This window comes from Gorilla gorilla, chromosome 13 (genome assembly GCF_029281585.2).
Source record: "Gorilla gorilla gorilla isolate KB3781 chromosome 13, NHGRI_mGorGor1-v2.1_pri, whole genome shotgun sequence".
NCBI classification, from domain to species: Eukaryota; Metazoa; Chordata; class Mammalia; order Primates; family Hominidae; genus Gorilla; species Gorilla gorilla.
In genome coordinates this window covers 51768305-51794917 of record NC_073237.2, presented here as the reverse complement: position 1 = coordinate 51794917, position 26613 = coordinate 51768305, and the positions used below count along the sequence as shown (strand labels likewise).

Below are 26613 nucleotides of genomic sequence, written 5' to 3'. Positions count from 1 at the left end.
AAACTGTAATTCATAGAGACAGACAAAATTACCAGCATCGATTTCTCATTAAACTGCTGCTCACATGAGCAACTATATAAAGTGTATTTCTACAGTGAGTAGCAGCAGGAATATATTCATTTTATGATGGGAAATTATTTTTCTCATGAGTGACTGGAGAGGTCAGCTAATCAAACATAAATTAATACAGTTGATGAAAGAGCTGAGGATCTTATAATTGTGCTGTGAGACAAAGGATTATCCCCAATGGCTTAGCCATCTACTAACATAATACTATATTATTAGGTTACTTTTTGATACTATACAGTATATCTTATAAGAGTAATCTAGTCTTTTAAAAAAACTAAAAAGGAAACCTTGAAAGATATCGCACAGAAGGATCTTAAAACAACCACAAAACTTACTTAAATTATCCACATAATTCCACTAACTCTCACGTTTACATTGACTAGGATATGTGTGTACATGTATCTTCAAGTCAAAGACAATTTATGTCATGTAAGAATGCAAAGGTGAATCCTGTGTTTAGACACATTTCCACATGGTTCCCCCTATTGCAATAAGTTACAAGTAAATATTTTGTTTTACAAAAAAAAAAAGGATAAACGTAACAAAAAAAAAATTGTGTAGAAAAGTTATTGCTAGCCCCCTAAAAAATAAAATGGTAAAATATTTTCAAAGACAGCACTAAGTTAAAAAGAAAATTTTTTACATTGACAAACATATGCGTTTCTTCATTTGCAACGATTGGAACACCCTATCTACAGTAGAATCTATGGAGACTGCAAATACCTTAAGAGAATTTTCAAAGGGTATACCCTCTCTAGCCAACCACAATTCGAAAGGGGAAAAAGTGGGAACCTTCTCAACAGATGGGGTGGCATAATGTGGTGGGGACTGGGGATTTGCATGAATATGAATTACAAATAGCACAGATAACATGGCATTCAAAAGCTGTTAGAAATCTTGAATGTCAAAGTCATTTAGCTGACATTTGGAGGGACATAATTACCTTAAGAACATGGAAATGGGTTGGTCTAAATTGCATGGGCAGAGAATCTGAGGACACACAATAGCATTGCTTTGGCAATAGTTGTGATAAGTGGGCATGGCCAAGTAAGCCAAGAATGGCACACATTAATGCAGTGACATTTTTTTCAATGTGTGCTGCCCTTTCAGAAATATGCATATAAGGCCTAAAGAACCTCTGACCCATTATCAAATAACAGGAGACAAAATAATAAATAAATAAATAAAACAAGCTACCATAAGCCATACCACTGGAAGTCTAAAGGAAAGTGTTCATTCACATTTCATACACAGACTTTTACATATTTCAAACATTTAAACTGTGTTTAACAATGCTAGACCTCAAAGTTTCATCATTTGTCACAAGTTTGCTTGCAATTTACTGAATGGTACCTAGATTATTTGCATTGTAAAGACCAACAGTTTCTGATTTTAGAATGTGATGCTGTTAATTAAATTTTCTATGTATATTAACATAAATTGTCAACCCGAAATTTCATATGTAGTTAAAAATTATAAATTTTTCCATCAATTTCTTATTTATTAAGATGTATTTTAAAAGGCGTTTAAAATGTAAGGTACTGTGAAATTGTTGGGAAATATACCAAACATAGTACACACAATAACAGGTCAGATCACATTTACCTGGAGTAATTTGCCACATGTGGTAGAGACATTTTAAAAAGCATATTTTACTCCCTAATTTTTGTCCTTGCTGTGAGGCCTTCCATATCAAGCCTGCTATTAAAGGACACTGCAAGAAATACTCCATTAATGTTTCTTTAGATAATCACATACCGTTTCTAAAATACTGATTAAAATTCAGCGCTAGTGATGCAATGAACACTTTAATATCTACCCACTGAAAGGAAATTCGTGAACCCTAATTAATATTTCATTTTCAAAAGTGAACGAAGCACTTGATTTCTTTAATAGATCAATATCTCAGGCTATAATAACATTTGGAGCCCCAGCAAGCAGACTTCAATTTATACTTCAAATTTACCTCAACTCTCATGCTAGCCGTGATGAACCCAAGACTGGCTGATCATTATTTCTTCCTATTTGTAAATAGCATCTGTGGTCTATTCCACAGCATTTAACACTTATTCTCTCCAGCACTGTTTCCTACTTTCTTATATGCATCAATCTCTTCTCTTTAGTGGAAATATATAAACTATTTATGAAAAGATTAGTATGATATTAGGAATGGAATAATTAGTGACAGAATTTATTGATAGATTAGAAAAACATGGATTATGTGTTATAATGAAAACAAGAAGCATCAATTGCTTATTTTATGTTAGAAACGGTCCTGAAATCTGGAATAAAAACAAAAATCATATGTAGTCCTTTCTATAAAGGAGATCACAGGATGTAGAGTAGTCAGGATTCTAGATACACGAATATGTAGACAGAAATCATAGTGATTGACAGATACATACGCTGATAATTACTATAATAGAAAAGCAGTATTTTAGGAAGTAATGTGGAAGACCCAAGGAGCTAATGAAAGGAATAAAACCACTCATCATAGAGAAGCCTATTTATTAATTGTAAAATGTTGTAAGGTCAAGTTTTAAGAATCATTCAAGATCACACAAAATTAAATTTGAAAGAATAAACACACAACATTTGAAAAAAGGATGAGAATAAAAACCAGTGTTAGGTTATTTCTAATTTGATCTAAGTTGAACATAATATTGAATTCATTATAAGATATTTGTAAGGTATTCTGGCCTAAAAAAATTTATTGTGAAATACAGTAATCAAAATCAAAACTGGTTCATCCACTTAATGAATGAATATTGACCATGTGCTCCGAGCCAGACAGTGTGCTAAGTTGTTGAGAGAGAAAAGTGAACAAGAGAGACATGTTCCTGTCCTCATAGCACTTACAGTATTTCCTTTTGAACAGTGTTGTATTTATTATATTTAGCTTAATATAAATCTAAAATTTTGAACGATTATATTTATACTTTCCTGACACTAAACATGAATGTATGTTGCAGGAAAATGTATAAAATAGAAACATGGTTTAGGAAACTGTAAAACTATCACTTCAATACTTAATACTTTTATTTTTCTGTACACCTTATTACTTAAATGTAAATAACAGATTTTTAAAACCTGAGATCTCATTCCATATAAAATCTGTATCATGTTTTCATGTAGCTTGATGTTTTAACTATTCTTATGTCAATCTTCACAAGCATAATTATTAATATTTTCATATTCTCCCAATTCATTTAACAAATAGTTATTCAAGGCATACTCTGTCCATTCTAGATTCAGCTGATAGAGCTGAGATTAGGGCAGATGAAGTCACTTGCTCTCAGGGAACTTGCAGTGGCTCTTATGGTTTTACCATAATTAATTCACTATTTTTGAAAATATGTTTATTATTTATCACTAGCATGAAAAAATGCAATGGAAGTCTTATATAATTATGTTACATATACTTGATTATGTTATGTATACTTGACAACTGAATATAGTGTCCTTGAAATAAGTCATTTTATGTACAGTTTAATGTTTTTGATATATACTGCAAAATTACTTTTAAGAAGAATTTTATAAATATTCATATGCCTGTCTGCTCTGTATGAAGGTGGACAGCATTACACACTGAAGGCTTTATTTTTTTAAAGGCTTTACCAATGTTGCAGTCAAAAAGTAACATCTAAATTTATCTTTATTGATTATGAGATTGCATAGATTTTCTTAAATTCATTGGTAAACTCTATTTATTCAACCTGTCTTTGCAAAAATTTTTCCTATTAGTCAATTGATAGTATTTCTCATGGATTTGTAAGTGCAATTTGTGTGCTTTTGTCTGTAATTTTTATAAATAATTTCCCTTTAATAAAAAGGCTTTGTATTGGAAAAGTGTTTGCCTATTTATGTCAAATATTCACCTCTTTTTTAATATTTACATTTTACATGAACTATTTTAATCTACTTTTCTTATCAATATAATAAACAAAATAAATATCTAACTTGATTTTCTTCTATATTGTTACCATCAACGCAGGAGCAGCATCAAAAACTTATCTCTAATGTTACTGTAGATATATATATATATTTTCTTTTTCCTGTCTCATTGCATTAGGTAGAACTTCTAAAACAGTGTTCGTAGTAGTGGTTATAACATCCATGCTGGCCTCATCTTAACTTTAATAAAAATTACTGAAATGTTTCACTTTTAACTACAGTGGTAGCTGTTGACTTAAATATGCATTTTTTACTGAAGTTAAAGAAAAATTCTGTTCTAAGCTCACCGAGTATATTTTTACCAAAAACAGGTATTAGATTTTCCTAAATGTCTTTTTAAGCATTTACTAAGAACTCCACAATACCTGTTACTTTTACTTATTGATAGAATATATTAATCATTTTCCTGAAATTAAATTCTCATTTGCATATACTAAATGAATTATTTATTAAAATTTATGTAGTTCAATATGCTGCTGGAATTTATTTGCTGCTATTTTATTTTGGATGCTTTTGTACCTATATTCCTACATGAGATGGTTCTGTAGTTTTGTTTTTAAGTGCTATCTTTATGTGCTTTTGGGATTAGGGTTTTCAGAGTTTTATGGAATACATTTGGAAGAATTTAGCATTTTCCTGTGATCTACTGCAATTTAAAATGCTAATGGTCTTCATTGATCCTAATTACTGTGTGAACTTAAGTGCATCTTGCCATTTATAGATGGAAAATGTCTGAAACTATTTGTTATAATAGTGAAATTCTATGTGGCCTAGTTCCATGGTAGATAGAAAAGAATTGGGAGTAGGATTAACCTAATTTTTCTTATACATTCCTAAGAATCTTAAAGGTTATCAGAGTACTGAGATTTGTCATCAAATTTAGATGGAAAACATTATTTTGTATGGCACAGAGCTCAGTCTCAGAAAACTACTCTTACTGCAGTCATATATTTATGTAAAATTTTTTATTTACATTGAATAGAAGGTTTATCTGTAATGTATACCCAAACAGACATCAAATAAGACATAATTAACACAGTGTAGATTTTACACCTGCCTTTCCCTACCAACATAATATTTGTTTTTATTATTTTATGTTTTTTTGTCACTGTCCTCAACATTGTAACACTTCCAGTCTGGAGTTATATACAGTGAATTTATTTTTCAGTTTTAAAAATAATGGTTTTAACATATTCCTTTTAAATAACTAATATGGGTTGTATATCTTATAGTTGTTCCTCAGCATTAATTAATCTCCAGAAGTTAATGCTGTGAATATATAATTAATGAACAATGTGAAGGTGAGATGTCATTTAAGCAGTTGGCAGATTGTCTTTAAAATTAATAATCTGTTTCTCCAACTGTTTGTACTTATTTCAAGGTGCTACTTTCTTCTTGATGCCTTTTTTTTCACTTTTTTCCTGTTTTATTGATATGTAATCTTTTACACATTTATGAGGTATACATGAGTGTTTGGTACATGCATAGAATATACAATGATCAAGCCAGGGTATCTAGGGTATCAATCACCTTGAGTGTTTATCATTTTTAAATGTTGGCATCATTTCAAGTCATCTGTTGCAGTTACTTTAAAATACACATAATATTGCTGCTAAGTATAGTACCCTAGTCTGCCGTCAAACATTAAAATGTATTTCTTTTAATTAACTGTATGTTTGTATCCATAACTAATTATCATCCCTACTCTCCCCCACCCATCCTTCCCAGTCTCTGGTATTTATCATTCTATTCTCTATGTCCATGAGATCAAGTCACATGTGGAGGATAAAAAACTTAATGACTTGAAGTCTTAAGTAACTATTCATGGGATAGGCTCTGATTGCGTGCCTGGCTATGGCATGAAAAACTTATTAGAAAAGAGGAGACATGGTGCTCTTAAATTTATGAGAATACATTTTCAAAGTTTAAACTGGTGACTTTCAAACTTGTGAGGAAAGGAAAATACTGCCTTCTTTGTCTTGAAAGTCATGGGTTGCTCGTACATATGCATACGTACATGACTGATGTCACTTGGCTCAATGAACAATGCTAAGTTATCAAGCATCCATGAGAACTGCATTTGTGGAATTCATTCAGTTATTTTCTTTTGTGTATATTTCTTTGGCATTTTCTCCAATTCTTAAAAAGTAGAATGGTTTTAATTTTCTTACATTGGAACTTCTCTAACTTGGTCAACATGATTAATTCCTTTTATGTCTTTTGAACTTCAGTTTCTTTATACGTAAATAGGTTCAGCTGGATTAGATGTTCTCTGAGATCTGACCCCTGTGCAACATACAACAATTTGTAGTTAGAAGATATTGGCACTGCAGATCTCATTAAGGACCTGAATAAGACTTCAAGTTTATGTATTTGCCTGCATGTATATAGATATATATTTTACATAACTAATTCATTTAAAATCTCTATGAGTTTATTCATATGGAAAATAACAATAGTAAAAAAGACTACCTTCATAGAGTTGTGACAAAATTAAATAAGATAACATTTATAAGCACTTTCACAGTACCCAGTCCATGATGAGTGCTCAATAAATGTTGTTATATTAATTTTTATTCTTCCTTTGCATCAGTGGCAATGTTTCTAATCAAGTACTAATATCATTAAGGGCAGTGTGTTCTATCTTTTTTTAATAAAGAAACTACAGTCATAATCTGAATCATTATTTTTAGTTAAATTGTATTCATCTGTCATACAATTTCTCATGTGCACAATTTTCAGAAACATTTTAATGTTTCTGAACAATTCCTTATTTTAATCTCTACATCTTTATAGTAAAAATGTTAAGCATTGTGTGACCAATTTTGAATAAGTCATTTTGATACTCATGATTTTGTCTCGTAACAGCTAAAATAATGAGTGCTGAATTAGTTAAGTGGTTTTTCAGTGGGTTGATAGATTATTTAATGAGTTGGCATTAAGCAAACAATGTCCATATAGATAACTAATTCTGTAAAATGCTCTAACTTTAGCTATTAAAATTATGTCAAATTTTTGAATAAAGAGATAGTGGCATGCAAATCAAATTCACAGGTATCACAGAGCTGGATATAAATAGCAGGAAATTAATAGATTAGAATAATAAGGCACCTCATCATGCTATAAAAATTGACAACATTTAGCAAGTAAAATATAACAGGGAATAATCAAACACCAAAATCAGAAATATAAGGTAAAACAAGTTGATACAAGAGATCTCTCTAATCAACTGCATGAGTAAAGAATTAAGGATTAAATTTACCATAAACTCAATGGATGAGGAAGCTGTCAAAAAATACAACACAAGCTTAGGCTTTAGGTTAGTTGAAAAATATGCTATAGAAGAATGGTGCTGGAATTCCCATATTATTCTTTGCTGGGAAGAACACATTTGAAGAACGGGATACACTTCTGGGTACTTCACTTTCAATATAACATTAACCAGTGGAAGAATGTTGGATGAATATCAACAGAATAGGAATATATCTGGAAATGGAATGATTTAAAAGCAGTGTGTGTGTGTGTGTGTGTGTGTGTGTGTGTGTGTACATATACTTATGTTTGTATATGTATTAATTACAAAATTACCATGGAGAAGAAAAATTAGAGTAACTGGGTTGGGAAAGGTGACAGCCACAGTGTTGTCACAGTTGGGGCTGATCTTATCATTTGTGATACTATACATGACGTGATGGAGCAGAAGTCACTGAAAGGCTAAATGTGCTTGTATGGCAGAACATTAAAAGCTGCCCATAAAATGAGAAAAAAAAAATCCCTGCTTCATTGCCTGGACCTGATGGGCTCAAATATTAGCTGGAGAACTATATAAGTAACTAATTTTTTTAAGAGTGCCTTGGGGATATTGTTGAGGACATTGTGAAATACAGTGCTTTGTCCCAATATGAAGCCCCTTCAGAGAAATTTCTTTATTATTGTAGACAAGAAAGTTTTGATCCCCCATCAGGAAAACTTTTTGTTTTAATGGACAATAAAAAGTCTATAACATTATATTTCCCTTTTTACTTCTTTTGTTTGAAAACAGAATTCACTCAGTCAGCGATTCAGTGAATATTTATCATATTTATTTATTATATTTTCCTATTATATTTCACAGACTATTCTCTTCTAGGTACTGGCAATGCAATAGTGAAAATGATAGGTAAGGAACTTTCTCTGTGGAACATCCATTCTTGTGGGCACGGAGGGTGAAAAGAAAGATATAAAATGAGTAATGAAACACATGGGCAAAATATTTTCAGTAGAGAGAGATTTACAAAGATAATTAAATAAGTCAACATGATTGAAAGAATCTACCATTTAAAGTAGGCATTGGTTGGGCGCGATGGCTCACGCCTGTAATCCCAGCACTTTGGGAAGCCGAGGCGGGTGGATCACCTGAAGTCAGGAGTTTGACTCCAGCCTGACCAATATGATGAAACCTCATCTCTACTAAAATTACAAAAATTAGCCAGGCGCGGTGGCGGGCACCTGTAGTCCCAGCTAGCTACTCGGGAGGCTGAAACAGGAGAATTCCTTGTACCCAGGAGGTGGAGGTTGCAGTGAGCCCACATTGAGCCATTGCACTCCAGCCTGGGAGACAGAAAGAGACTCCATCTCAAAATAAATAAAATAAAATAAAATAAAAAGTACGTATTAGAGTTGAGTCCTGACTAATTCAGACAACTGCCAAAGCTCAATATCAGAGCTTTAAAGCAAAGGGAACAGCAAGTACAAATGTCCTCAGGAAGGCAAGAACCTTGGCTGTTGGAAAATAGGAGAAGGAGGCTACAAAAGTGATCGGAGCTTGGTGAATAAACAGGGAGGTCAGAGAGATGGGCAGGAATCAAGTGTGGGCCCCACTCATTAGGATTTTACTCCATGTGTAAAGGGAAGCCATTACAGTATCTTTAACAGGGGACAGCATGATCTGTTTCTTAACTTTAAAATGATCAATCATTCTATAATACTGTGAACTCTTTAGAAGCCTATGATTTTCATATATGAGCATATGCATTCTTAGTTTCCCACATCTTAATCTTCTGATTTCTTTACTGTCCAGTCTTGTCAATTTATTATTTAAATATCAACATTAGTGTTTATCTATATTCTTGAAAGCGGATTCAAATCTTATAAAAGAATGATGGACCATAAATCTTAAATGAATTATGATTTGTTGACATTTTTGATAAGGATTAACTTAAAAGGCAGAAACTTGGATTTTAAAAACCCTTTGAGCCTGATACTCTAAAGGTCTATTATATCTAGCTTCATAAGGATACACTGACTTTTCTTTCTTGCAAGTAAATCAAACAGAATCTCTTCAGTTGGCTTCGGCTTTCAGAAACACAGTCTGTTTTAGGTTATTTCTACTGTTAGGGTGAAGATTCCCAAAGCCTGGTTGACTCAAATTAGAGAGAAGAAAGAAACAACGAAAGAACAAACAAAACTATTATTTCAATAATATGTCAGACATTTAACAAATAATTGCTGTCTAAAAGCATCATCTTCTAAAAATTATCTGAAAATTCTGGTAGCAAGTTACTGAGAAATAGCAAACATTGCTTCTCCAGTTTTCTTAATATCAGATTCCTTTTTATAATAAATGTTATTAAGAAGAAAATGTAAAATATGTATATAAAGATTTATATTATGACAAATTAATGGAGAAAGCCAAAAGAATACAGACTGCTTTTACAACTGAGGAGCAGAAGGAATAAAACTGTCAATAGCTAAGACAATGAATGTAAAATCCTGATGTCCACAAGCTTCAGAGGAAATTAACCGCAATTTTGTGATTTCCACCCTCAGTGTCTGATTATATGACATACCAATATCTGTGGCTCTTTGAATGTTTCTCATTTTGGAATCTTCAAGGGACCTTCTGTAAATGGGCCAACCACGGTTTCCCACTAAAGATTAGAGAGAATTTAATTCTCCACAAACGCAGCTGCAGAAACTGCCTACTGTAACCATAAGACCAGTTTTACGCAGTAGACACGGATATAACTTGCTGCAACTCTAAGACTAGTTTTACATAATGCCTGCTTCCAAAACCTTATTGGTGCCCATGAACTTTCTTTTAAAACAATATATAGCATATTCGTTTCTGATAAAACTTCCAAACTCCTCTTTTTCCTTTGGACGTGCTGAAGACCACTTCGTCTATGTGTATGCTACAAATTGTGATTCTGTGATTTCCAACATAAAATGTTAACTTTAGATATTTATCTCTACATATTATTTTGACCTTGACATTGTGAACTAAGGAAGTTGGGTCAAGGAAAATCAAGTATTTCTTCTTTCTATAGTGGGAATGGAAAAAATAAAAAGAAATTAGTTACCTGGGTTACAAATGATAGATGAAGGATATAATTTTAAATTCAATGTAAAGGCACACTCTATCATAAACAGATTTTGTAGTAAATTCCACCTCTACGCAAAAACCTTCCTGACCTAGTTAAAAAATAAAGTAAGTTTCAATCCCTGTCCTTAGCCTGTGTGTTTCCTTTCATCCCTGTGTGTTTCCTTCAAATCGCGTATCACAACTTGTAATGTTTTTAATGTATATTTCTGTTTATTTAAATGTCAGGGTTTGGGATTTATATTTTTACTTGTTTCTCTCTCTCTCTCTGTGTGTGTGTGTGTGTGTGTGTGTGTGTGTGTGTGTGTGTGTATGTATGTGTGTGTCTGCGCGTGTGCACGCGCATGTGTGTTTATCCTGATTCTTCAACTAGAATGCAAGCTTCTTGCAACCAGGGCCACTTTTGCATTGTACATATTTGCATTCCCTTTTTATTGTATTCACAGTGCCTGGCACATAGATGATCAATAATTTGTTACAGAAAATAATGATCCTATATCACTAATCAAAATCAATCATTCCATGCTCTATATTCTCATTGCTTTGGTTGTTTACCTCTCTTTTAGCAATTAATATTATGTGCCACTTTTTAATGATTTGAGCTCCTTGAGAGTAGGGACACATCTCATTCACCTTTGTGTGCTATTACATTAGCCAGTGCCATTCCCACAGATAGAGTTATTAAATGATAGCTGAAATGACAATAGAAGCTGCAGAAAGCTGCTTCCATTGCTTCTCTGCAACAAAGACAGAATTATTTGGCCAGACGTTGAGATGCTTAACTACTGAAAGGCTGGATCTCAATCTCAAAACTTTGGGTTTATTCCAGGATCATAAGAGTTACAAAGAAGAAAAAAAAAAAAAGAGAGAGAGAAAGGAATGCAAACTATTTCTGCCTGAAGGCATAATCTTACCCTAAAAGTCATATGAAAATTCCAGCAGCAAGTCACTGACAAATCACAAGCATTGTTGTCTGTTTTCCTAATTATATATTTTAGACACTATGTATTAGGAGACAAAGAAATGGGAAAATAACCTAATTCTGGTGTATGTTTCTAACTTCTGTGAAGTTGGGAAAACAATTAAACTGAGGAGCCTAAAAATAGTTTAAATTCTTTTCCACTTCAAAGAACCAAAAAAGAAACTTGGCTTTCTCCTATAAGGTTTTCGATCTGGGACAGATAAAAATATAATGTTAATTTTTTAACAACTCAACACAATGCAGCATCCTTAAGAATGAATGCGATAAATTGGTGCAAGTCCTACATGGCAGATAAAGGGGCCCTGTGGTTTGCCTACTGCTATCACATACTCACTTAAACCAATGGTGGCAACAGCTGGTTCTTTGCACTTCAGTTAAGGAGCAATGAGTATATCAGTTCTTTTCATATCAAATTATCCACATTCCTTGTTTGAAAATAACCTGCAAATGTAATAAGCAATGTCCTTTTTAACTTTCAATGTAAAAAAATTACATTGCTCTTCAACATATAGAATAAACTATGAATATGTCATCATAGACACAGTGTGTGCCTTAAAACAGGGTTAGCTGATTTCGAAAATAAAAATGCAGGATTACTGAATAAATTTGACCATCTATAAACAACAAAAAAAGTATGTTTTTCATGCAACATACTTACACTAAAAATTACTTGTTGTTTATCTGAAATTCACATTTACTTAGGAGTCCTGATTATATCTGGCAACCCTATCCTAAGTTTAAATTTCACCTTCACTACCAGCTACGCTTTGTTAGTTATTTAATCTCTCTGAGCCTGGAAAATTACAGTGAACATGTCTATATCTTTCATGGGCTTTTTTTTTCTCTATGCTTTTACTGTGGTAAAACACATGTAATATAAATTGTACTATCTTAAGCATTTTTAGATGTACAGTTCAGTGACATTAAGTAAATTCATACTGTTGTGCAACCATCAATACCATCCATCTCCAGAACTCTTTTCCTTCTTGCAAAACTGAAACTCTATACCCATTAAACAATAAATACCCATTTTCCCTTTATACTCAATCCCTGGCAACTTCCATTCTACTTTATATCATTATTATTTTGACTACTGTCAGTACCTCATATAAGTGGTATCATACAGTATTTGTCTTTTGTGACTCACTTATTTCACTTAGCGTAATGTCTTCAAGCTGCATCCACCATTCATCTGTTGATGGACACTTGGGTTGCTTCTACATTTTAACTATGAGTAATGCTATGAACATGGTTATACAAATACCTCTTCAAGAGCCTTCTTGCAATTCTTTTGAGTATATACTCAGAGGTGGAACTTCTAGATCATGTGGTAATTCTATTTTAAACTTTTTGAGAAACCACCACATATGTTTCCACAGCAGTTGTACCATTTTACCTCCCCGTCAACAATGTACAAGGATTCCAGATTTTCCAGGTCCTTACCAACCTTTATTATTTTCTGTTATTTTGATAGCGGTCTTACTAATGGGTGTGACATAGTATCTCATTGTAGTTTTGGTTTACGTTTCCCTAATGATTAGTGATGTTGAGCATTTTTTCATGTACTTATTGATATTGGTAAGTCTTATTTTGGAGAACTAGATATTCAAATCCTTTGCCTATTTTTTAATTGGGTTAATTTTGTTATTGAGTTTTAGAATTTCTATACATATCTTGACATCAATTCCTTATCAGATATATGATTTGCAAATATTTTCTCCCATTTTGTGTATCAAGGGTAATGCTGGCCTCACAAAATGAGTTCAGCAGTGTTCTCTCCTCTTTAAATTTTTTGGGGAAGCTTGAGAAAGATTTATGTTAGTTCCTCGTTAAATGTTTAGTAGAATTCACCTGTGAAGTCATCAGGTCCAGGGCTTTTCTTTGTCAGAAGATTTTTTATTACTGATTCAGTCTCTTTACTAATTACAGGTTTATTCAGATTTTCTATTGGTTCATAGTTTTGCCTTGGTAGGCTTTGTGTTTCTAGGAATTTGTCCTCTTTATGTTATCCAATTTGTTGGCATACAATTGGTTGTCATATTCTCTTACAATTCTTTTTATCTTTGTAGAATGGTAATAGTGTCTCACTTTAATTTCTGATTTTAGTAATTGAATCTTTTTTTTCCTTAGGTCATCTAGCTAATGTTTAGTCAATTTTGTTGGTTTTTTTGAGGAACAACTTTTTGCTTCATTGATTTTCTCTGTTATTTTTCTATTGTGTATTTTTTAAATCTGTGCTCTAATCTTTATTATTTTCTTCCTTCAGTCAGCTTTGGGTTTAATTTTAGTTTGGGGGTAATATTTCCTTTCCTTTAATTCTATCAATTTTTGCTTTATATATTTTGGCAATCTGCTTTTAGACAAGTAAATGTTTACAGTTGTTATATCCCTTTGTGGTATTGAAACTTTTGTTTATATATATTTAATTCTATCCATTTTTGCTTTATAGATTTTGACAGTCTGCTTTTAGGCATGTATTTACACTTGTTATATCCCTTTGTGGTACTGAAACTTTTGTTTTTATCATATATATAAGTACAAAACATATATTATATATATATATATATAATGTTTTTTGTCTCATAACATGTTTGCATTTAAAGTCTATTTTGTCTGATATTAAGATAGGCAGCCCTGATCTCTTTTGGTTACTATTTGCTAATAATTTTATTAAGGATCTGGTGTATGTAATAGTAACTTTACTCTTGCTGCTTTCAAAATTCTTTGTCTTTGTCTTAACAGTTTAGCTATAATGTATCTCAGTGTCAGTCTCTTTGAGTTTATTCTACTTAGTTTGTTGAGCTCCTTGGATATTGACATTTATGTCTTTAATCAATTTGGGGAAGTTTTTAGTTATTATTTCTTTAAATATTCTCTCTGCTCATTTTTCTCTTCTTCTGGAGCACCCGCAGTGTGTATGCTGGTCCACCCAATGGTGTCACACAGGTCCCTCAGGCTGTGATAGCTTTTTTCCAATCTTTTGTTCTTTCTGTTTTTTGGACAATAATTCCCACCATCCTATCTCCAAGTTCACTAACTCTTTCTTCTGCCTGCTCAAATTTGTCTTTGAATTCCTGTAGTAAATTTTTTATGTCAGTTATTGAAATTTCCTGTTTCAGAATTCCTTTTTATTCTTAGATAGTCCATCTCTTTATTGATATTTCCATTGTGTCTATACATCATTTTCTTTACTTTCTCCATATCTTGTTTAGTTCTTTGAGCATTTTTAAGACAGTTGTTTTAAAGTCTTTGTCTAGGATATCTGTTATCACATTGTTTTCAAGGATTATTTCTGTTGGTTTATTATTATTTTTTCTTTGAATGAAAGAAAATTTCTGTTTGTTTGTATGCCTTGTGATTGTTGTTGTTGAACACTGGGCATTTGAGCTAATAGTGATAGCTCTGAGAATAAAATACTCCCCTTGTTCCAGAGTTTTCTGTTTTTTGTTTTTGGTTTTGGTTTTGGTTTGGTTTGGTTTGGTTTGGTTTGGTTTGGTTTTGAGAGGGGTTCTCACTCTGTCACACAGGGTGGAGTGCAGTGACATGATCATGGCTAACTGCAACCTCTACCTCCCAGACTCAAGCAATCCTCCCACCTCAGCCTCCTGAGTAACTAGGAACACAGGCACTCGCCAGGACACCTGGCTAATTTTTTTGTATTTTTGGTCAAGATGGGGTTTTGTCATGTTGCCCAGGCTGGTCTTGAACTCCTGAGCTCAAGCTATCGACCACCTACGTGTTCCAAACTGCCGGGATAACAGGTGTGAGCCACTGCACCCTGCCTTTTGTTTTTGTTTTTGATTATTGTAGGCTTTCTCTATGCTAAGGATCAACCTGACATAAAAAAGTAAGCTCTTCTTAGATCTTTTCTGAGTTTGTTCCTTCCCCTGAGCATGAGTGATGACTTTCTAGTTTCCTCCATATATGCAGTTGCTCTTGAGTTTCCAATATTCAATGTCTTATTTCCAAAATGGTAAAAAAAGATAAAAATAAAGGGGAAGGAGGTGCTGATGATTTAAATCACTTCCCCACTGGAAGTCACTTCACCAGGGGGAGAGGGGCAGTAGTCACCACATCTTTGTCTTCACCTCTGTGATCATAAGCAACAATCAGTGATCAGAACACAGATCCCCAATATTTGGAGGATAAGGTCCTCTTTGTCCACCCTGACTCCCACAGGATGCGTGCAAACTGATCTAGGAACGTGTGCATGCTTCTGCTGTGCTAAGAGCTGTAATTGACCAAAAGTAACTTCAATTCACCTTCCAAGTCCTCCTCCGGAGGATACAAGCCATCAATAGACTCTAGAGTTCTGAAATGTTTATATCAGACAGGCTCTGCCAGTACAGTTGTTACCTAGGAGAGGAGACAGATTTCTGGTATTTCCTACTCCACTATCTATCTTCCCCGAATTGCATTTTTGAGATAATTGAGACATTACTGTGTTTCCTGGCATAGATGTCAGATCTGAAGTAAACCTAAACATACCTTTTAATATAAACACACATTATCAGTCAAGATAAAGTTAAATAGATATTATGCTGACAATTCCCAAATCTAAATCTAATATAAAACCAGTTTATTTTTCATATATGTGGCATTGGTTGGGATTCTATGCAATGGCTTAATAATCCAGATTGCCTGGGTCTTGAAGCCCTAAAATTTCAGCATGGGATATTCTCTGTAATTGTCAGGCACAAGCGAGAAAGGCATAAAAGTTATCTCACTAAATACTTGAGACTCAAAGTGATATACTTCACTTTTCCATGCAGCCTACAGACAAAACCCATCATATAGCTCTGCCTAGCTACAAGGGGATGGCAAAATATAATCCCATATATCTGAAAGGAGAGAAGAACCAGATATGGGTAAGCAGTACAAGTTTTTACCACAATATTTATTATGAAAATTAGAAACAATAATAGAGTTAAATAAGTACTCAGTGGTATAACCTCCTTCCTAATGTAGAAATCTCTTCCAAGATGTCACCAGCGCTTTAACTAACTTTTGTTCAAATGCCTCTACTGTCATGGAACTCACAGCCTCATTATTAAATATTTTCTTCTTTGTTGTAATTGTTGAACTAAAATCTTCCTTCTGATAATTCACAAGATTTGCTTTACCCTGTGACTGTCACTTTCAATGTTTGCACTTTATTAAAAAAGAAAAACAACTGTAGAAAATGAGGTGCAAATTAAGAAGACATATTTATTTTAAAAATGAAGAAAAACCAAGTACTTGATGAAAGAATAGATCACTTTTAAGAGCTAAGAATGCTTAGGAAAAGTCACAAGATATAATCAGTCAGTTAGAGTTTTCTTTTAATTTTTTTAGACTACAAATTATTCTTCAGAAGATGAGGATGGATGTGCAATAGGGCTTATTGTCTTTTTGCTTTTCATTTTTATTGTTGTGTGTATATAACACCTTCCTTATGAAACAATAAGTTTTATGCAGCAAATTTCTGACTAAAAACAAAGGAAAGTTTAATACCTTAGGTAAATTTTAAGCTATCTTTTTTAATCTATTAGCCAGATACAAGTATTTTGTGTAAAATATTATATTTCAAAAAATGATAAACTGTGCTGATGGGAGTGACTAATGTTTAAAGACCAAATTTTTTTATTCAGTGATTAAAATAATAAAGGGAATATCTAATACATACCTTCCATGAACAGAGAACATAAAGTATTTTGTAACTGGAAGATTATGCTTCATCTATTCACAATAAGAGTTTGCTTTCCATTTGAACTTTCTTATTGATTAATACCTGGATTTAATTTTCTCTCTCATCAGCTTCCTATTTTGTTTGTTTAAATTTTTCATGCATATTGGCAGACTATCATTGAACAATTCAGAAAAAATATAGTGCTCCATTTTTATTGGCCTACTTATAATTCTGCATACAAAAATAACTTAATGGTTGAGCTCATTTCAAAAAAGGACCAGATGCAGTGGCTCACACCTGTAATCCTAGCACTTTGGGAGGCCAACGTGGGCAGATCACTTGACGTCAGGAGTTTGAGACCAGTCTAGTCAACATGGTGAAACCCCGTCTCTACTAAAAATTCAAAAATTAGCCACGCATGGTGGTGGGTGTTTGTAATCCCAGCTACTCAGGAGTCTGAGGCAGGAGAATCGCTTGAATCTGGGAGATAGAGGTTGCACTGAGCCAAGATAGCACCACCGGACTTCAGCCTGAGTGACAAAGCAAGACTGTGTTTCAAATATATATAAATATGGGAAAAGATTTCATAATGACCACTGACTAAAAGGAGACTCAGTAAGTCCCTAAAATATCACAACAGAATTAGACAAGGAGTTTGATATTAAAGATCATAGGCTACTTTGTCTATAATTGTTAATACAAGATGTTAACACAGTTCAAAAATGAAATATATATTGTATGAATCAATTTCTCATCTCCTTAGACATGTTTGACTGCTTTTTATAATTATCTCTCTGCCCCTCCACCCCTCCTTTAGTCTTCCTGTTTATTTTAAATGATATAATAACACAATCACAGCAGTTGTAACGTTGTGGAAATAGCGCTAGAAATGGGACTAAGACGACCTGTTCAGTCTCAGCTTGCTTCTTTAATGGTACACAAATTCGAGCAAATCATTTTAGTTTTTTGAACCTCCATGAATAAAGATACCTACCTCGTAGAATTGTATGAGGATTAAATATGAGATGTGTTGAAATTTGCCCCAGTGCTGTCAGTACTTCTTGAGTTTCCATCCCTTTATGATGTCCACAGAGACAAAAGGTCTCAGACAAAAAGCTAGAATTATGAAACAAGTGAAAGTCAAATATAATAATTGAAAAAAAATCTATAGGCCTTTGAAAGATATAAATACAGAATAAATAGTGCTAATGGATCATTTTCTAATTTTTAAAAAAGGCCTTTTTCCCTATAGAGTTTATATCAGTGCATTTTTACAATTGTACTGAAGAATTTTTATAAATATTTTACAAAATAAAGAAATTGCTGTTAACAAAGCATTTGTGGACCTCAAGAGATTCTGGATGCTGTGTGTGATAGATGTGAATAAACAGACATGCCAACACCAACATTTACAATAAAAAGCATGCCAGCCTATGCTATCAGTGGCCTCTCTTTCTCAATATGACCCATGGGAATACCAACACATATTTTTCTGCCGCTTTTCTGAATGGGTATGCATTTCTGCATGAAGAGTACTACTTCCTACCCACTCCCTCATACTGGACATTCTAGGTCCCTGGGCTTCCTGTTTAGTGGAGGGTTACTAAGAGATGTGAATTGACAATCAAGTGCAGAAATTCTTTTATATTACTAATAGTGTAACCCTGTAACCCTATTCCGTGACTCTGCAATGAAAAGGTAGGATGCTATAGCACCCCCAAATAAAAGCCTTAAGTAATCAAACTCACACAGTTATAGACATAACTTATTTTAATTATCTGCTTAATTTAAATTTAAGTGATATTTGTTAACCATACAGAGTCCATGGGGTAACAGTGATTGGGAGTGCCTCCTCTAGTCTATCATCTTGTGCCTGAGCAAGGTTACTGCACTTGGAACCTCATCCTCCTGGCTTGGCTTCCACAGTCACATTACAGCAATCCTCCACACCGCTCTCACGCTGCTCTCTATCCCTCTTCCAGCACCTCAGTGCTACCAAATTCTTCATTCCCTCCTCTTGTGATGTAACTTCTAACATCCCGTCTCATGGCAGATTATTAGAGTGCGTAAGGAGGAAACAGAGGTAAATTTTGGTTCTGATGAAGAGGTAGAAGGGGTCAGGAGGTTTCCATCATTGTCTGTCTTCTGCAAGGTTATCTAAAAAGCGAAGAGACATCCTTAAAGTGAGTATTGACCAAATGTCAGTTGTCTCTTCAGACTTCCTATAGTTTAAAAATAAATGAAAAGAAAAAAGCTCTGTTTTCTTACCTAAATTTGAGTTATATTACCAAAGGCCCCTTAGGTAATGGGGCCTTTGGTAATGGGGTAATACGTTCCAGAGTAAGTAGTATATGGTGTGTGCATGCATGTTTCTCTCTCTCTCTCTGTGTGTGTGTGTGTGTGTGTGTGTGTGTGTGTCAGTGCAGAGAGAGAGAGATGAAGAAAAGGGAGGAGTGATAATCCTTCTAAACGTATACAAGTTGCTTTTGAGAAAAATAGCAGTAATCATAACACACCAAGTCCCTTACTGCTGGTAATGCTTTTCATGTGTCTCTCCAGATTGCCTAATTTTAACTTCTTAAATGTCTCATCTCCTCCTCTATACCCTGGAAAATTATAATATGCTGATTCAATTTAAAAAAGTTATTTGAAATGTAGCCAAACTCATTTGATCTTCCTCAATTCATCACTGCATATGGGTTTCATCCCATTTTATTAGTAAATTTGACACTGATTATGATAAATCCATCCAGTGCCACACATCTCCATCTGCAAATTTCAAGGTTTAATTTTAAACTTTTTAGGGTAAGAGGTTTTTAAAATATTTTCAACTTGTAGGATTTCCAAGACCTTATTTCTAAATGTTTCAATATGACCAATCTTATACATGTGATTTTATATTTCTATACAGATATAAAAAAGATTTAGATTATTTAGGCTTTCAGTTAGTTCTTTTTATACATGAAGCTACTTTTATGAGCAAAATGAAGGGGAAGTGAGATAGTGGCAGTTGCTGCCTTTTGGATGACAGGCCAATTTACTTCTTGCTTCTAAAGGAAGTAGGCTTTACCCTTTAACCCTCCCCCATCATATGTTCTTGCATGTACTGTTTCCTTTCATCAGTAAGTTCTCCTGAGCTTCTCTGTCTCTCCCTCTCTCTCTATCTCTCTCTCTGTTTGACTGTTTCTCTGACATTACCCAAAGATAACTGTTTTTTTTTTTCTGGTCTCAGAATTATTCGATGTCCTTTAGTAGTGAGGTCAGCTTCCACAAATGCCTAATTAAAAAAAATTTTCCTTAAAATAGGCAAGAGGAGGAGGAGTTGAATTCCAAACACCTGAAGTCTCCTTTGATTAGCAGTATTTAATTTCTGATAGTACCCAATTTATGGCATTTTAGTGAAGACAATTCTAAAAGTTAACAGAGAAGTCAGGCCAATCTTTCCGATAGGATGACACACTCCTTTGTAAATCTTTAAATGCTTTTCATTGCATTATTTGTGAGTAGGGACCAGCAATGTTCCTAAATAGGAAGTGTGTTTTTTGCCAACAATAAGTCCCATAGATCTCTGGTTTTCCTGTTTAGTGGAGGGTTACTAAGAGAGAGTACTTAATTTCTCACAGTTGGAAATTTTCCTGGTTTCTCTAGACCATGTAATTCTTCAAAATGTTATAGGGTAGACCAAGTTCTGAATTTTACCTGTGCTTTTGATTAGGCTTCAGTTTGTTTTACAGATTAGTGTATTTCTTGTCTCCTTCTGTGCTTTTTCCACAGTGCAAGCAGTAATCACAATATCCTTCATATAGTGTACTACCTTGCCCTTAACGATGTTAGAAACGCATGGTATCGATTCCCATTGTGCATTTAGATAATAGCAATACAAGCACAGAATATTATCTTGGCACCATAGAAGCTCTACAATCCCCAAGTGTCAATAGTACATTTTCTTCAAACGTTAGCAACCTCAATCCCTGGCAAGAAAAAAAACAGATTATGCAATCTATAATGATCTTACTCTTCAGCAAAATTCTATTTTTTTGTGTTCGTTATTAGAAATTTCCACAGACATATTTTAGCAGTCATATTTCTGCCTGCCCAGCTACAGTAAGCTCAGTGAGGAAGGGGGTCTGTTGCTACTCTTCTTTAATGATGGAAACACTGATGAGTATATGAGGAATTTTACCCATTAGATGTGTGAGGCTAAGAGATCTTTGATCGTGCCACTGCTCTCCAGCCTGGGTGACAGAGTGAGACCCTGTCTCAAAAAAAAAATAAATAAAAATGATATGTCCACTCATTAAAAACTTCTGTCAGATCACTCTTTTTTATAAATTTTTAAATTTTTTAATGATCTAACAAGCTTTATTTTTATCATTGTTAAAAAAATCCTTCTTTTGAGTAACACAATCACAAAGTAAAGAATGTTATCATTGATTTAACCAGTAAAAAAACAATACTTAACAATAAAATTTTTCAAACATGGCTCCAGGCCATCCAGATGACTTAGCTTGGGCTCAAGTTATCCTCCTTTGAAGCCCTTCTCTTCTTCGAATGAATCACAATGAGGCAGAAAAATTTTCATGGGTGCAGAGTAGTTGTATATATTTATGGAGTATGTGAGATATTTTGATACAGGCATACAACATGAAATAAGCACATCATGGAGAATGGGGTATTCATACCCTCAAGCATTTATCCTTTGAGTTACAAACAATCCAATTACACTTTTTAAGTTATTTAAAAATATACAGTTATGATTGACTATAGTCACCCTATTGTGCTATCAAACAGTAGGTCTTATTCATTCTTGCTAATTTTTTTTTACCTATTGACTATCCCTACTTCCCTACTCCCCTCAGACACCCACTACCCTTCCCAGCCTCCATTCTTCTACTCTTTATGACCATAAGTTCAATTGTTTTGAGGTTTAGATTTCACAAATAAGCGAGAATAGGTGATGTTTGTCTTTCTGTGCCTGGCTTATTTCACTTAACAGAATGTCTAGTTCCATCCATGTTGGTGCAAATGACTGGATCTCATTGTTTTACTGCATTTTGCATATGTACCATATTTTCTTAATCCATTCATCTATTGATGAACACTTAGGTTGCTTCCAAATTTTAGCTTTGTAAACAGTGCTGCAATAAACATAGGAGTGCAGATATCTCTTCAATATATTGATTTCCTTTCTTTTGGGTATATATCTAGCAGTGGGATTGCTGGATCATATAGTAGCTCAATTTTTAGTTTTTTGAGGAAACTCCAAACTTTGCTCCATAGTGGTTGTACTAATTTACATTACTACCAACACTGTATGAGTGTTTCCTTTTCTCCACATCCTTGTCAACATTTCTTATTGCCTGAATTTTGGACATAAGCCATTTTAATTGGGGTAAGAGGGTATCTCACAATAGTTTTGATTTGCACTTCTCTAATGATCAATAATGTTGAGCATCTTTTCATAAGTCTGTTTGCCATTTGTATGTCTTCTTTTGATAAATGTCTGCTCAAATATTTTGCCCATTTTTTGATTGGATTATTAATTTTTTTCTATAGAATTTTTTGAGCTTCTCATATATTCTGGTTATTAATCCGTTGTCAAATGGGTAGTTTACAAATATCTTATCCCATTCTGTGGGTTGTCTCTTCACTTCATTGATTGTACTCTTTGCTGTGCAGAAGATTTTTTACCGGATGTGATCCCATTTGTTCATTTTTGCTTTGGCTACCTGTGCTTGTGTGGTTTTGCTCAAGAAATCTTTGTCAAGACCAATGTCCTCAAGATTTTCCTCAATGTTTCTTCATTGTAGTTTCATAGTTTGAGGTCTCAGATTTAAATATTTAATCAAATCATTTTTTATTTGATTTTTGTATATGGAACGAGATAGGGACCTAGTTTCATTCTTTTGCATATGGGCATGTAGTTTGCCAGCACCATTTATTAAAAAGACTGTCTTTTCCCCAGTGTATGTTCTTGGCATCTTGGTGAAAAATGTCTTTACTGTAGGTGTGTGATTTTGTTTTTGGGTTCTCCTGTTCCATTGCTCTATGTGTCTGTTTTTAGGCCAGTACCATGCTGTTTTTGCTACTATCACTCTGTAGTATAATTTGAAGTAAAGTAATATGATTCCTCCAGTTTTGTTATTTTTGCTTAGAATAACTTTGCCTCTTCAAGGTTTGGTGTTCCATATAAATTTTAGGATTTTCTTTCTGTTTCTGTGAAGAATGTCTTTGGTATTTTTATAGGAATTGCATTGAACCTGTAGATTGCTTTAGGTAATATGGACTTTTTAACAATCTTGATTCTCCCAACCCATGAACATAGAATATTTTTCCATTATTTGGTGTCTTCTTCAATTTCTTTCATCAATGTTTTGTAGTTATCATTATAGAGACCTTTCATTCATTGGTTAATTCCTAGGTATTTAATTTTATGTGTGGCTATTGTAAAATGGGATTACTTTTTTATTTCTTTTTCACATTTTTCACTGTTGGTATATGGAAACTTTGCTGATTTTGGTATGTTGATTTTGTATCCTGCAACTTTACTGAATTTGTTTGTCAGCTCTAATCGTTTTTTAGAGGAGTCTTTAGGTTTTATTCAAATATAAGATCTTATCATCAGCAAACAAGGATAATTTGACTTCTTCATTTCCAATTTGGATGCTCTTTATACCTTCTCTTGCCTGGTTGCTCTAGCAAGGTACTATGTTGAATAACAGTGGTGACAGTGGGCATCCTTGTCATGTTTAGATGTTAGAGGAAAGGCTTTCAAATTTTCCCCATTTATTGTAATACTAGCTGTGGTCTGTTGCATATGACTTTTATTATGCTGAGGTGTGTTCCTTCTATGCCCAGTTTTTTAGGGTTTTATCACAAAGGGATATTGAATTTCATCAAATGCATTTTCAGCATCAATTGAAATAATTGTATATTTTTATCCTTAATTCTATTGATATGATGTATCACATTGATTGATTTCTGTGTATTAAACCATCCTCACATACCAGGGCTAAATCCCACTTGCTCATGATGAATGATCTTTCTAATGTATTGTTGAATTCAGTTTGCTTGTATTTTGTTGAGGAGTTTTTCATCAATATTCATCAGAGATATTGGCCTGTAGTTTTCTTTGGTTATATATATATATATATATATATATATATATATATATATATATATTTTTTTTTTTTTTTTTTTTTTTTTTTTTTTTTTTTTTTTTGAGATGGAGTCTCACTCTGTCGCCCAGGCTGGAGTGCAGTGGTGCAATCTTGGCTCACTGCAAACTCTGCCTCCTGGGTTCACGCCATTCTCCTGCCTCAGCCTCCCGAGCAGGTGAGACTACAGGCACCCACCACCATGCCTGGCTAATTTTTTGCATTTTTAGTAGAGACGGGGTTTCACTGTGTTAGCCAGGATGGTCTCAATCTCCTGACCTCATGATCTGCCTGCCTCGGCCTTCCAAAGTGCTGGGATTACAGGCATGAGTGTTTTCTATTTTTTTATGTGTCTTTGTCTGGTATTGGTGTTGCAGTAATACTGGCCTCATAGAATGAATTTGGAAGTATTTACTCCTTCTTTAGTTTTTGGAATAGTTTGAATAGGATTGGTATTACTTCCTCTTTAAATGTATGGTAGAATTCCGCAGTGAAGCCATGAAGCCATCATGTCCTGGGCTTTTCTTTCTCTCTTTTCTTTTCTTTTCTTTCTCTCTTTTCTTTTCTTTTCTTTTCTTTTTTTCGAAATGGAGTCTTATTCTGTTGCCCAGGATGGGGTGCAGTGGCACGATCTCAGCTCACTGCAACCTCAGCCTCCCAGGTTCAAGGCATTCTCCTACCTCAGCCTCCCAAGTAGCTGGGATTACAGGCACCCACCACCATGGCCAGCTAATTTCTATATTTTTAATAGAGATGGGGTTTCACCACATTGGCCAGGCTGGTCTCGAATTCCTGACCTTAAGTGACTAGAAAAGTGAGAGCAAACCAAACCCAAAATTAGTAGAAGAAGAAAATAATAAAGATCAGAGCAGGAATAAATGAAATTAAAATGAAAAAATAAAAAAGGATCAATGAAACAAAAGTTGATTTTTTAAAAAGTTAAACAAAATTGACAAACTTTTAGCCAAACTAAGAACAAAAGAAGAAGTTCCAAATACACAAAATCAGAAATGAAAAAGCAGACATTACACGTCGGCCTCCCAAAGTGCTGGACTTACAGGCGTGAGACACCACGCCTGGCCAATCCAGGGCTTTTCTTTACTAGAATACTTTTTATTATGGATTCAATTTCATTATTTGTTATTGGTCTGTTCAGGTTTTGGATTTCTTCATGGTTCAATCTGGGTAGGTTGTTTGTATCTAGGAATTTGTCCATTTCTTCAAGATTTTCCAATTTATTGGTATATAGGTGCTCATAGTAGCCACTAATGATTGTTTGAGTTTCTTCAGTATTCTTGTAATGTCTTCTTTTTCATTTCTGATTTTATGTATTTGAAACTTCTTCTTTTTTTCTTAGTCTGACTAAAGGTCTGTTAATTTTGTTTAACTTTTAAAAAAATCAACTTTTGTTTCGTTGATCTTTTGTATTTTTTTATTTTAATTTCATTTATTTCTGTTCTGATCTTTATTTTTTCCTTCTACTAGTTTTGGGTTTGGTTTGCTCTTGCTTTTCTAGTTAAGATCGATCACTAGATTTCTTATTTGTCATTTTTCATCTTTTTTGATGTAGGCACTTACGGCTATAAATTTCCCCTTAAGTAATGCTTTTACTATATCCCATAGGCTTTGGTATGTTGTGTTTTCATCATCATTTGTTCCAAGAAATCTTTCAGTTTATAAAAATATCTGATGAATCATCCATCTGCAACATTAATTGTTAATATTGTTAATTGTTAATCAACAATTGTTAATTGTTGATATAAATATCTGATAAATTGTTAATAATATTGTTATTGTTAAACAATAAATAATATTAATTGTTTATTAATATACAATTAATAAATTAATTGTAAAATATAAATATAGATTTATAATTATTATGTTGTTTATTTTGGAGCCTTCAAAATAACAATGGTTTGCAGTGGAACAGAGACTTCTAGCTGAACACTAAATTTATTTCCTCTTTTTCCTTTGCATGTGGCTAGACTACATTAACCAACTTTCCTTTCAGTATGTGTGGTTAACTGACAAGTTTTAGCCTATGGAATTTTGTAGGAAGTGTTGTAGTCTTTTATAAAGTCTGGCTTATATGAAAATCTGCCTCATAATAATATTCTATACTCCTTTATCATCTTTTTTTGTTTTTCTTTTTTTCTGAGATGGAGTCTCACTCAGTCACTCAGGCTAGAGTGCAGTGGTGCAATCATAGCTCACTGCAGCCTCAAACTCCTAGGCTCAAGCATCTTCCCTCCTCAGCCTCTTGTGTAGCTGAGTCTGCAGGCAAGCACCATCACGCCCAACTAATTTCTTCGCTATCTTTATGCCAATATGTACGGTGGTATTTGAAAGCAAGTGTTGAAGAGGGAAAGTTCACAAAATGTAAGAAATATGAGTCCTTTCACTTAGCGAAGAACTACTCTGA

The 26613-nt window shown here is 33.6% G+C and overlaps 1 protein-coding gene across 4 annotated transcripts in view; it reads left to right on the top strand.

Moving 5' to 3' along the window:
• The window catches only part of TYRP1 (tyrosinase related protein 1), a 1209372-nt gene that overhangs the window by 1146407 nt on the left and 36352 nt on the right, over positions 1-26613 (top strand). For 2 of the 4 annotated variants that reach the window (XM_055351058.2, XM_055351060.2), the window contains one exon: positions 16139-16234. The exons of the other annotated variants lie outside the window; for them this stretch is intronic. The gene's annotated coding sequence lies outside the window, so the exon portion shown is untranslated. The remainder of the gene's footprint in view (positions 1-16138; positions 16235-26613) is intronic. 4 annotated transcript variants of the gene reach the window in all.